Source organism: Rhamphochromis sp. 'chilingali', assembly GCF_963969265.1.
Source record: "Rhamphochromis sp. 'chilingali' genome assembly, chromosome: 5".
Lineage (NCBI taxonomy): Eukaryota > Metazoa > Chordata > Actinopteri > Cichliformes > Cichlidae > Rhamphochromis > Rhamphochromis sp. 'chilingali'.
Genome location: NC_137932.1, coordinates 42,599,076 through 42,609,701, shown reverse-complemented (window position 1 = coordinate 42,609,701; position 10,626 = coordinate 42,599,076). Strand labels below are relative to the sequence as shown.

At 40.2% G+C, this 10,626-nt stretch overlaps 1 protein-coding gene across 1 annotated transcript in view; it reads left to right on the top strand.

The window, feature by feature from the left end:
• Window positions 1–5,139: 5,139 nt before the first annotated feature.
• apc2 (APC regulator of WNT signaling pathway 2) overlaps window positions 5,140–10,626 on the top strand; it is a 46,128-nt gene continuing 40,641 nt past the window's right edge. Inside the window, exon 1 of the mRNA XM_080882138.1 lies at window positions 5,140–5,390. The gene's annotated coding sequence lies outside the window, so the exon portion shown is untranslated. The remainder of the gene's footprint in view (window positions 5,391–10,626) is intronic.

Here is a 10,626-nt window from a genome sequence, read left to right as displayed (position 1 = left end):
CTGGCAGGACAAGACTTCCGTTCGAATGGATTTTCAGAATAAAGGGCTCTTGCGGATGATCTTACTGAAGTTACAGACTGCATACAATATTATTTAAAGCTTCAAATCCGCTACACCAAATATCTGTATTCTCAAGGATAAATGGGTAGCACTAAAACATGCTAAAGATTTCAATTGTTACCTTCAGTAGTTGGCTGTGTAACCCTTTAAGGCACATTCGTCAGATTTGAGGTTTTCTGCTGTGAAAAAAGAGACAGTAAATAAATTAAGGCTTCTTTTCCTCCTCGCCCAAATTTGAACATTTTTAGCTTTTTTAATCCCCGCACTCCCCCCGTTACACTCACCCGTACACATCACCGATAATAAATACGATTATAAAACTTTCTGTGAATAAATAACTTTCATTGTGTTTTTTTCTATTTTCAAAGCATTACGCGCTTTTAGGTTGAAGGCTGAGAATAACAGGAAGTCTTCTTTTCATCCTCCTCCTCTAAAATAAAAATACATTTTTCTTCACCTTCACCTCCTTTAGCGTCAGTCAGACACGTCATCGACAGGAAAAAATGCAATGAGCAGAATAAATAGAATACAGTAGAAGTAAAAATCACGCTTGAATCCTATCAGGTTACATTAGAAATACGCAGTATTGGCTGTTCAGGCTGCCTGTAATATAAGCTGTGTACCTGTTAGTGATCAAATGTCCCTGTTTAGGGTTGTGTGACTCCTGATCGTCTGATCAAATGTACCAAAGTCATTTTGTGTTTTGGTTTTCCTTCAAAACAATTATCTCGATCCTTCTTTCATCAAAAGGAAAACAATAGATGCAAATCAGACTAATGTAATGTTACGTAATGTTACAGTGAGGCTTCAGTAGTGAGTGATCGATATCGCATTGATTATTGTCCCGTGGTGCATGAGGACAAAGAGCTGCTGATATAACAGATGAAGCATGTGTTGCTTGCAGGTTTGGGGATTGCATCTTGGTGTTTACATTGATATGGTTATGTGTAAGTGTTTGGAGTTATCACAGGCTACAATCTAAATTTTGCGTCATGGAAAAGTGAAGAGGCTGGAAGCGCTTTCCTGATGACTTCATGCTCTTAATTGTTAGTTTGAAGTCTTACTGAACACAGCATGATGATACTCTGTAAGTTATGGTCCCACTTAGACTCTTAAAGGACCATCAAGAAGTGTAACAAAGCTTTTGTGACTAACAAGTCCACTGTTCCCCACAAATAGACTATATTTGGGCAGAGCAATATTATATTTTGTGACTTACTTTAATTTTATTATCTACCTGAGACAACAATGTGACTGATTTCCTAATGTTTCCGTTTTTTTTCTCAAAGTTGTAGTAACCAGCTTGGCTCCGGTCCTCCTCGTCTTGTGTTTCCCTGACTGCAGGTTAAACTGTTGTGGCATTTCTAAAGATCACTCATGTGTCTCAAGCCTCTTTTACAAACTCCATCTCCAGTGTCTTGAACTGCAGCTGCTGATGACAGTTTGAAATCTGCTCCAGATCTGACTAATAAGACCCTCCAGCAGGTGGAGAACTGCTGCCGCTACAAGGCTGCAGAGAACAAAAGACTGCAGCTGCAGTCCAAGATGGTGGAGCTGGAGTAAAGGGATCGGTACTCCTGATAGCCTTTTTCTGTTGTAACTGAGCACTCAAAGCACGTTGTACTGTAAGCCACATTTATTAGTTTCTAACTTACTCACAATCACATGCTGATGCAACCCCCCCCCCCCCCTCCCCCCCTATCTCCTGATCATCCATAAAGAGATGATAAAGCATTGGAGAGTCAGCTGATTATTCATCTATCATTTATTGTCAAAGAATACATAGTATTATTTAATCATTAATTTAAGTATATGTGCACCTTTTTTTAAATGGGTTGCTTCTGAAGGATGTCTGCGCTCACCATTAGACATGGGGTGAGGGGCTTGGTGGTTTGCAAGGAGCCCAGTAGACATCTGGGCATCTCCTAGGTGAGGTGTTTCAGGCATCTCTCCCTGGGAGGAGACGCCGGGGAAAACTCAGGATACACTGGAGAGATTTTGTCGCTCAGCTTGCTGGGAATCCCTCAGTGTTTGCCAGGAGAGCTGGAGGGTTGGGTGGGGAAATCCAGATAAGTTGCATATGTATAAGTGGTGGATGGGTGCACAGTATCCCTCAGTTTGTAAGTCAGAGTCAGCTGATTTATATTGTCTGTATTACTGATATTGCAGCCAGGGGATGCTACTGTGTTGCTAAAATCGCTTTTTACTGATAATGACTGCTAAAAAATGTGTGGTCTTAGCCTTCTGCTTTTCTTTTCCTTTTTTTGCGGATGAACGGATGGATTTAAAAAAAAAATGCTGAATGTGTTGGAAAGACCCGGATAAAGTAAAATAGAAACACGGTCACTTATCTCCCTCTAGCGGGAACGATGAAGCACTGCAAAGCTAACGTTTATGTGATGGTAATGAGTCAATGTCTACTATACTGAAACAAAGGTAATTAGGCTGTCAAACATTCTGTTAACAGTTTAATAATTATTCTAAACTTAGCCAGGTGAATTTCAATATTCATCAGTTTTTTGACTGTTGTTGTTCATAATCGGAAATTAATGTTTTTCTTGATAAACTGGTTTGATGCATTTGAGGTTTTGCCCAGTTTGATCAGATATTTCCTGAATGCAGCTAAATTTAGGTTTTGTATTTAGACAGAGAGGCAGGTTTCAAGAATACTATAGTCTTAGCGATGTTTCTAAAGAAAATCAGCTCTTTACAATTACACATGTAAACTGATAAAAGGATTTATTAAATAATGTCTACAATCAAAGCCAATGTGAACATTTCTCTGAACAAGAAGGAAAAGGATGCAGGAGGAAGTGGCAGAGATTCAGTTCCTGACTGTAGAGTGAACTAAACACAACAAACTAATTAATTCTAATTTAAAGAAACAGAATGAATCACAAGTACTGCATTAAAATATGCTGTGCACAGCACATAGCCTCCATAATGAATGTGAGGAATATTATTTTGTTATGAATAAATTATTATTATAATAAACAGTGTGACATTCTCATATAACATTCTTGTTATTTTGGTGCAGAAGCATCAGTGCACCTCCCGTTCCTCACATTCTCAAATCACGCTGTTGTGATTTCACAGCTCTGCAGCTGTGAAGGAAAAGACTGCAGCAGGAGCTGCTTGTCTTCAGGCGTTTCTGACAGAAACACTTTAAAGCCGCTTTCAGAAGTCGGCTGAGGTGATGTGCGAGGAGCAGGTTGTGGTAGATCACTGGGTTCATTCCACCTGGGAGGCTGTGGTCCTGTGTTAAAACAAAAGTCAGCATTGATTTATTATTTCTAGGTATAGTTGATTTTTTTCTCAGTGTTATTTGTGTCTTTACTTGCTGCTTAGTTACCGTTAGAAACTAATATTTTAAGAGCCATAAGTTAGGTTAAATACCATTTGAGTAAATTATTGAATTATACAGTTATATCTACAGTTTTAAGATTTTGGTTTAGGTTAAATGTTTAATGTTTTTCCAGTCCTGATATCCCAACAACACGACTGGTCAATAACACTGATAGCTGTGGAGTAATGTAAATTATAATGATGCAGAAACAACACCAACAATCATATCAAGAAAAAAAAGACCAAAGAACATGTGTAATGTTTGAAACAATAAAGTAAGCCGAGTAAGCTTTTCCTGACCAGCTGGATTCTCAAAGTTTAAGATATATTAAGTTTTATTGTCATTATTAGCAACAACATACATGCATCAAAATTAGAAGCACTGCTGTATTTGGTGCATACAAAGATAAACATTTATACAATAAGAATAAAATATAATTCCTAGAAATATATATCCTGTATTTTCTTCTATCATACATAAAACAATAAATGAGATTAAAAATCTAATGATACCAGCTCAAATGATGGCACAGGTGGGCAGTGGAATAAATGGACATAACAGAGGTGTTTTAGGTTTGGGGCTATTGCACATAAGGTGAATATTCCACAGTGGTGAGCATGTAATTGGTCTGTTGTAAGTACTGAACAGCCTGATGCTGCACTGAAAAAAGCTGTTTTTCAGTCTGCTGGTCCTGAAACTGTGAAGTTTGGCTTGTTGGGCTGATTAATTCTGCAGTCTTACGTGTACTTTTTTTTCCAACAGCTGTTGGATTGATTTCCCTAAACTGCCATCGTTAGTTGTGTGTGGAGTGCAATAACTGTAGACACAGGAGGCAGGAGCCATGAAACACAAAGCCAATTGATTAGAGTCCAAAAAACACAACGAACAGGCAAACAGGGAGCACAGGAAACGCAAACCTACAGCTATGAATGGCAGGACTACGTATACAGTGAGGACTGACTGGGAATGGGAGACACAAGGGGAACAAAAAATAGGTGAGGACACCTGAGACAACAAGCTACCAAAGTACAACAGGAACTAACCTAAAGAACAGAGACAAACTACACTGAAGAACAAGAACACAGGAGGACGCAAACACAACAAATAATCAACTAAACAACTAAAACCTCTCAGCAATCAAACTAAATCTTTAAAGCACAAAAACTTTACACAGTGGAAACTTATATAGAAACCAGCTGTGATTCAAACAGTGAATGAAAAGATATTCCTTTTTTATGTAATGTGTTTGTCTTCACCTTAAGGATCCCGTCTCACTGCTTTGACTTTATATTTTTTATTCCACATGCATTTGAATATCATCTGAGCTTTCTCTGTTTTTAGCCACATTTAATGAGGTGTGATTCATGTGTCCCTCTCAGACTGATGCGTCTGTTAATAGGTACCGTCCCTACACACTGCTCCCCGGGCGCCTGCTTAGTGGGCTGCCCACTGCTTCACTGAGTGAATGGGTCAAATGCAGAGAAAAACAAGTAATTTCCCCATGGGGATCAATAAAGTATCCATTATTATTATTATTATTATTATTATTAAAAGGATGATTTGCTTTTGTACTGAGTTCAGCGGTCTTTAACAAAACCTTTTTCTATTTCCATATAACTCCCCCCCCCCCCCCCCCCGACTCTGTCTCCTCCCTCCACCCCCCACCCCCCCACCCCCCCTCCTCTCTCTCCCTCTCTCTCTTCTCTCTGTGATCTTCAGCTCTGCTCGGAGTCTCAGAGTCATGAGGTAAGGACCGACCGCTCCTCGGTTTGTCGCTTCCATCTCACCCCTCATTCCCTTATAATCTGGCTTTTTCCGACCGTACCGACCCTCCTGTCCTCTCCCGGTCCGGTTCGGTCCGACTAGATGTGGTTCTCTTCCTAAACGCAGCGGATAAAGACATAAAGAGACTCGCCGATGAGCGCAGGTCAGACGGGAGGAGGCTGATGTGTCCGGATTTTAAAAGCTGCGGCGGAGATTTCAGGTTTGAGTCGGATTTTTAATGTTCTTGTTTTCCTCCACCCTGTTTTCATTTCATCCATCATTCATGCGGGGTATTAGGTGATGGGGTTGGGAAGGGAAGGGAGGGCTGTATTTTCTCCTTCATGCATGCAGATGGATGGAGGAGGATGGAGGAGCTGATGAATCATAGATGTCGTCAGAGAAGCAGCAGCTAAAAAGGAGGTCAGATTCAAGAATAACAAGAAAGCGTCCTGTAGAAAAAATATCTGTTTTATCGTAAAAACAAAAAATCAAATCGAAAATCCTCTATGGATATTCATTCAGCCGAAAGTCACATGGAAATTTACTGTGAGGTGTTTTTTTAAGTTGGGTGATCATTTTGGGCCTTGAAGGTCTCCTGCAGTCTCCCCCAGTATGCGCTGGTTTCACTGGGTTCACTGGTTAAGGATGCATCACCCCACTCTGTTAAATATTCATTTATTCTGCTGGAGCTGTCGCAGCTTTCTTCAGCGTTTCTCTGTTTATTGTTTGTCTTCATCGTGATTGAAATGTGCTGATTTTAAGAAAATACGTGGTGGTGATTGTTCCTCTGGAGCTGCTCTGCTTCTGCTTTTATGTCTGTCAGATCGAAGTTTTATGTTGGTTGTTTTTCATATATGCTCCTTTTAATGCACATGCATAATCTGTGAATTGGTGAAGAAAAGCAGGCCATGCTCCTGAATGATTTATTGCATTGATTAGGCCTGCAGAAGGTGAACATGAAGGGTGCAGCTGCTGTAGGTTTGTATTTTCTGTTGTGTGGTGTAGGGGAGGGTCCAGGATTACTGAACAAGCTGGATTGGGCAAAGGGGAGCATCAATAGGCCCAGGCTCTGATAAATAAAGCACCTAAACTTTCCTTAGAAAGAAGAGTGAAAGCAGAGCTATTTTTCTTAATAAAACTGAATGAAAGTTTTGCATTTCAGGGAAAATATTTCACAGGAAATATACAGGAAAGAATTCTGAAAGGAATGAAAAAAGGTGCAAAAAAAGGTACTTTCATGGCACCTTAATGCTGTCGTGTGAATTTAGGCCGGACATTTAATCAGATTTGTATTTACGACCTTTAACATTTATTAAAATTACACATAGCAAATTATATAAAATCAGTATAAAAACATAAGAAACATCAAATGTAATGAAAGTTCAAACATCAGAAGAAGTAATTGTTCCACATTCTTTGCAGCTTTATGTACACATAGAAAGAATAAGAATAAGGTACCGTTAGGGACAATACTGTTTTGGCAGATGTAGGTCAGTAAGTAAGAGGAGACCGATCGAGATAGTGAATAGTATATATCTGTGTCCCTGGAAGGACAAAGGAGATCACGGTTTATCACGAGCCTGAACACAAACCTGCCACAGGCCCACCTGCCTACTCTGTAAACAGGGTGTCTGGTATTTGTACCAAGCACAGAGTTGTAGAGGAAAATGTGAGGTAGCTCACAATTACAACATGTAATACTTACATTTTGTCCTGTTAAATTATTGTTACGTCCTTTATTCACCATGTACAGTACAATACTCGTTAAGCAGTCTCACCTGTATGTGTTAGCAAAATTTAATCCACAGTTAAGAATTGTTTTCCTCCACGTACGTCAGAGGATGCAGCTCACTTTCCTTGTCTCAGGTAGTCCTTGAATGCTCCACGACTATCACCGTAACAGTTAATATTAGACCTCTGTCGTAATCCTTAGATTGTTCAATTTAGAAAACATTCAAACAAAAATCCCTTTATGCAAATATTTGAAATACAACAACTGTCGTGGGCTTCCACTGGCTGCAGGGTGCTGGGTATGTGGCCATTTGCCCATGTGGTAATCAGTCCAAGCGTACAAAGTGCAGTAGTGGGTCAGAGCTTAAAAGGGTCTATAACTTTTGGATGAATAATGAGGAATAACAACAACCAAATAAAAAATTAAGAAACGTATTGTGTGAGTATTAAACTGCTGGCAGGATTTATTCTACATTTACAGATAAATCTCTGCTGTCAGTGCTGTGATCCTTCTACAGCGATGATTGCAGGAGCTGCTCTGCTTCTCCAGTGTCCAGCCTCATCATCAGAGAGAGCTGGATTACATGATGAGAGCTATTGTAAAAATCTCATCCTCAGTAGCTGCTTTGACTGTATGAATAATTTCAAATCCTTCATCATAAAAATATTTCCTTTGATTAAATCACAGCAAAACTCAAGTTGTTTTTTAAGCCAGCCCACGGTTCTGTTGAGACCCTAACAAAGGCGCATGACTGCTCTCAGTTAAACCCCAAGCTTAATAAGATTTCTGTGCTGTGCTCTACAGGATTTTGAATCATTTTCTTCTCTCTTAACGTCTTCAGAGAAACTTAAAGAAGTCCAGACGCTTTTCTTTCCAAGTTCCTTAGACTACAGCGACCATGATGACTGCGAACCTTCACAGACATTATTGAGAATAATGTGAGAGAAACTGTGGGGCTATTGCCCTTTAGTGGTTTGACTGATCACATGAGAAACAGAGACAGTACCTTCAGTTTTCTGGGATTTGTTCTGTATGTAGACGTCTTTTCCTGGTGATCTGAAGCTTTGTTATAGTGAGTGTGATGGAGGCTGCTGGCACAGATGGAGGGTGTGGCTCCCAGCAGCTCCTCTGCTGTCTCACATCTCTGTTTGCTCAGAAACACCCTTCACAGTAAAAAATTAATACATAAAGAGAATAAAGAAAACTTTGAAGTAGCTCAAATACAGAAAATAACAAAACAAAGCTGTCAGTTTGCATTTAAAGGACCATTCTGAAGCTTTTTTTAATAAGCATAGAAGGATTAGTGAAGAAGCCTCAGCGGGTCAATGATGCCCCCGGTTTAGAGACTGAGAGTCAGAGTCAGACAGAAAATACAAGCAGAAATAGATAATAGATCAGATATCAATAGATAAACAAATATATGAAAAACACTGAAAACTAAGAAAGACAGAAGGACCACTGCAGACAGAGACAGCGGTCCAAAATACACGAGTGTTGATGTAGTCAGTCTCATTCAGTCTTCTGTAGGAGGAGACACAGTCTGATGTCTCACAATCTGTGTGAACCTTTTCTTTTTTTAATGTTCTTAATTCTGATTTGTTTCCAAATATTTTCCTCCAATTGTACGTAAGACAACAGAACGCAGAGATTATCATAAAGTCCTCATCATAATATCCGAGCTCACGGGCCCCAACCAAAAAGTGGAAACAAACATCGAGCTTTCATTTACAGGAAATAAACAGAGGCTTTAAAAGACACAAAAACAGAGCTATAGTGCACGAAACCCCTGTTATGTTACCCAAGTGTTGCACCAGTGGCTCCTCATGTGTTGTGGGTATGACAGTGTTTGTGTTAGGTAACACACCGATAAACCAGGAGAAAACGTACTGGAAGCCTCTGCTGCACATCAAGTTACAGTGAAATGCTGAACTCTGTTTTCACGGTTTTACAAATCCCAGGATGCACAAAATGAGGGGTTTTATTTTATTTTAGTGAACTAGTTTAAAAGACAATGAACCAACTAAAGACCAAAGTGTTATGGAAGGCTGAACACTCTTATTAAACAATCTATTAAGATTAAGATAATAAAAAAGATCCATTTCAGATCTATAACTGTCAGACAAGAAAGAGACAGAGGTGGCAAAAAGGGGCTGAAGATCTTATAAGGAAACAGATTTCATATCCAGAATTTGAGCTGAGCTCTAATTCGACTTTTGACTTCAAATGATTAATTATAATGATTACAGTAATGCTTTTTCGCCCCTGCCTGAAAGCTCAAAGTCGCTCACAGTCTAGTTCAGCTCAAGCCACGGTGACCTATGGACGGAGTATTACTCGTTGTTTTTGACTCTGCATCGTGGTCTCTTCCCGCTGCGCTCTCTGTAGTACACAACAGTTGGATGTCAGCTCCAGCTCTTTGTCACTCGCCGCGTGGCTGCCTGCGGCCTGAGAGTCTGCTGCAACTGTCATCTAGACTCCCCTCCTGCACTCGCTGACTTCCTGCAGTCGTCCTTGTGAGACGGGCTGTGTGGTCAAAAACACTGCTGGTCCAGGCCGGGTGAGCCTGTGTCCTCCACCAAAGTCATCTATTTTTCATTTTTACATGTGAATAGCAAAATAACTGCATATTGCTGTTTTTGAATAATCGTGTTTGATCATTCTGAACGGCCTTTAGCCTGAAACGCCTTTCAGAGTCATTATGCTTGTAACCCTGTTGTAGTAGGTCACATGACAGGGTTATTCCCACTTCTGGTTTGCCGCCTGCCACTTCAAATCAAAAGAAAAGTCTAATGAAACGGCAGCATCCCTGCATAATAATGTGACAAAATAATTTTCTGTGGGAAACCAGCATCAAAGGAAGGAAATCAGTGAGCTGATCAGCTGGTTTGCTCAAAGTGAAGAGCTGATTTTATCTGTTTACTTTAAATATGCTCTCAGACAGTCACTCAAAACTGTTATTGATGAGCACAGTGCACATGCACTGACGTCCAGTCTGTTTCCTCTTCGTTCTGTCATATTTCTGTTGATTTTCCTCCTTGAATCAGAGGAAAAAGTCATCTGACCTCTGGCAACGTTGTTTCTCGGACTCAGCGAGACTCTCAGACAGATCTCTGAGCTGGAAAGTTGGAGGAGGAGCTTATGCTATGTAGGGGTTAGTGTTTTCTGTCAGACTGGGCATCAGTTTAGTCTGTCACCTCTGACCTTTGACCTTCATTCCATCATCTGTTTGGGATTGAAGCTGTTGCTGCTATTTGCTCTCAGTGAGGGAACTTTTTGTGATTGAGCGTTGGATTCATGGCATTCCAGATGTTCTTGCAGTTTGAGAAAAAGGACGAAAAGCCAAAAGAAGAATTTTATCAAAATGCGCAAATAAATTGAGCTCAGATGAAAGTAGATTCATAAAAATGTGATTAATCAACAGTGCTGCAGATTTATTTGCTGCATCATTCAGCTGGTTTTGCGTTGCTGTATTTGCTTCACCTGCATGAGAATGTAGGTCATTTGTAGGAGGTCGACTTCTGCAGCATAAAACAAAGATGGAGGAACGTGTTTCTGCGTTATTGCTCGCTGACACGTCCTCTCGTCCTGTCGCTGAGTCTGCTCATCACAACAGGAGCAGCTGTTTGTACTGACTGCTTCACTGTTATGTCATCAAATCAATCACCTCTTCGATCAGCATCTGCTTCCATGCTTTTCACTCTCACGCTTATTCTTCCGTAGCAGC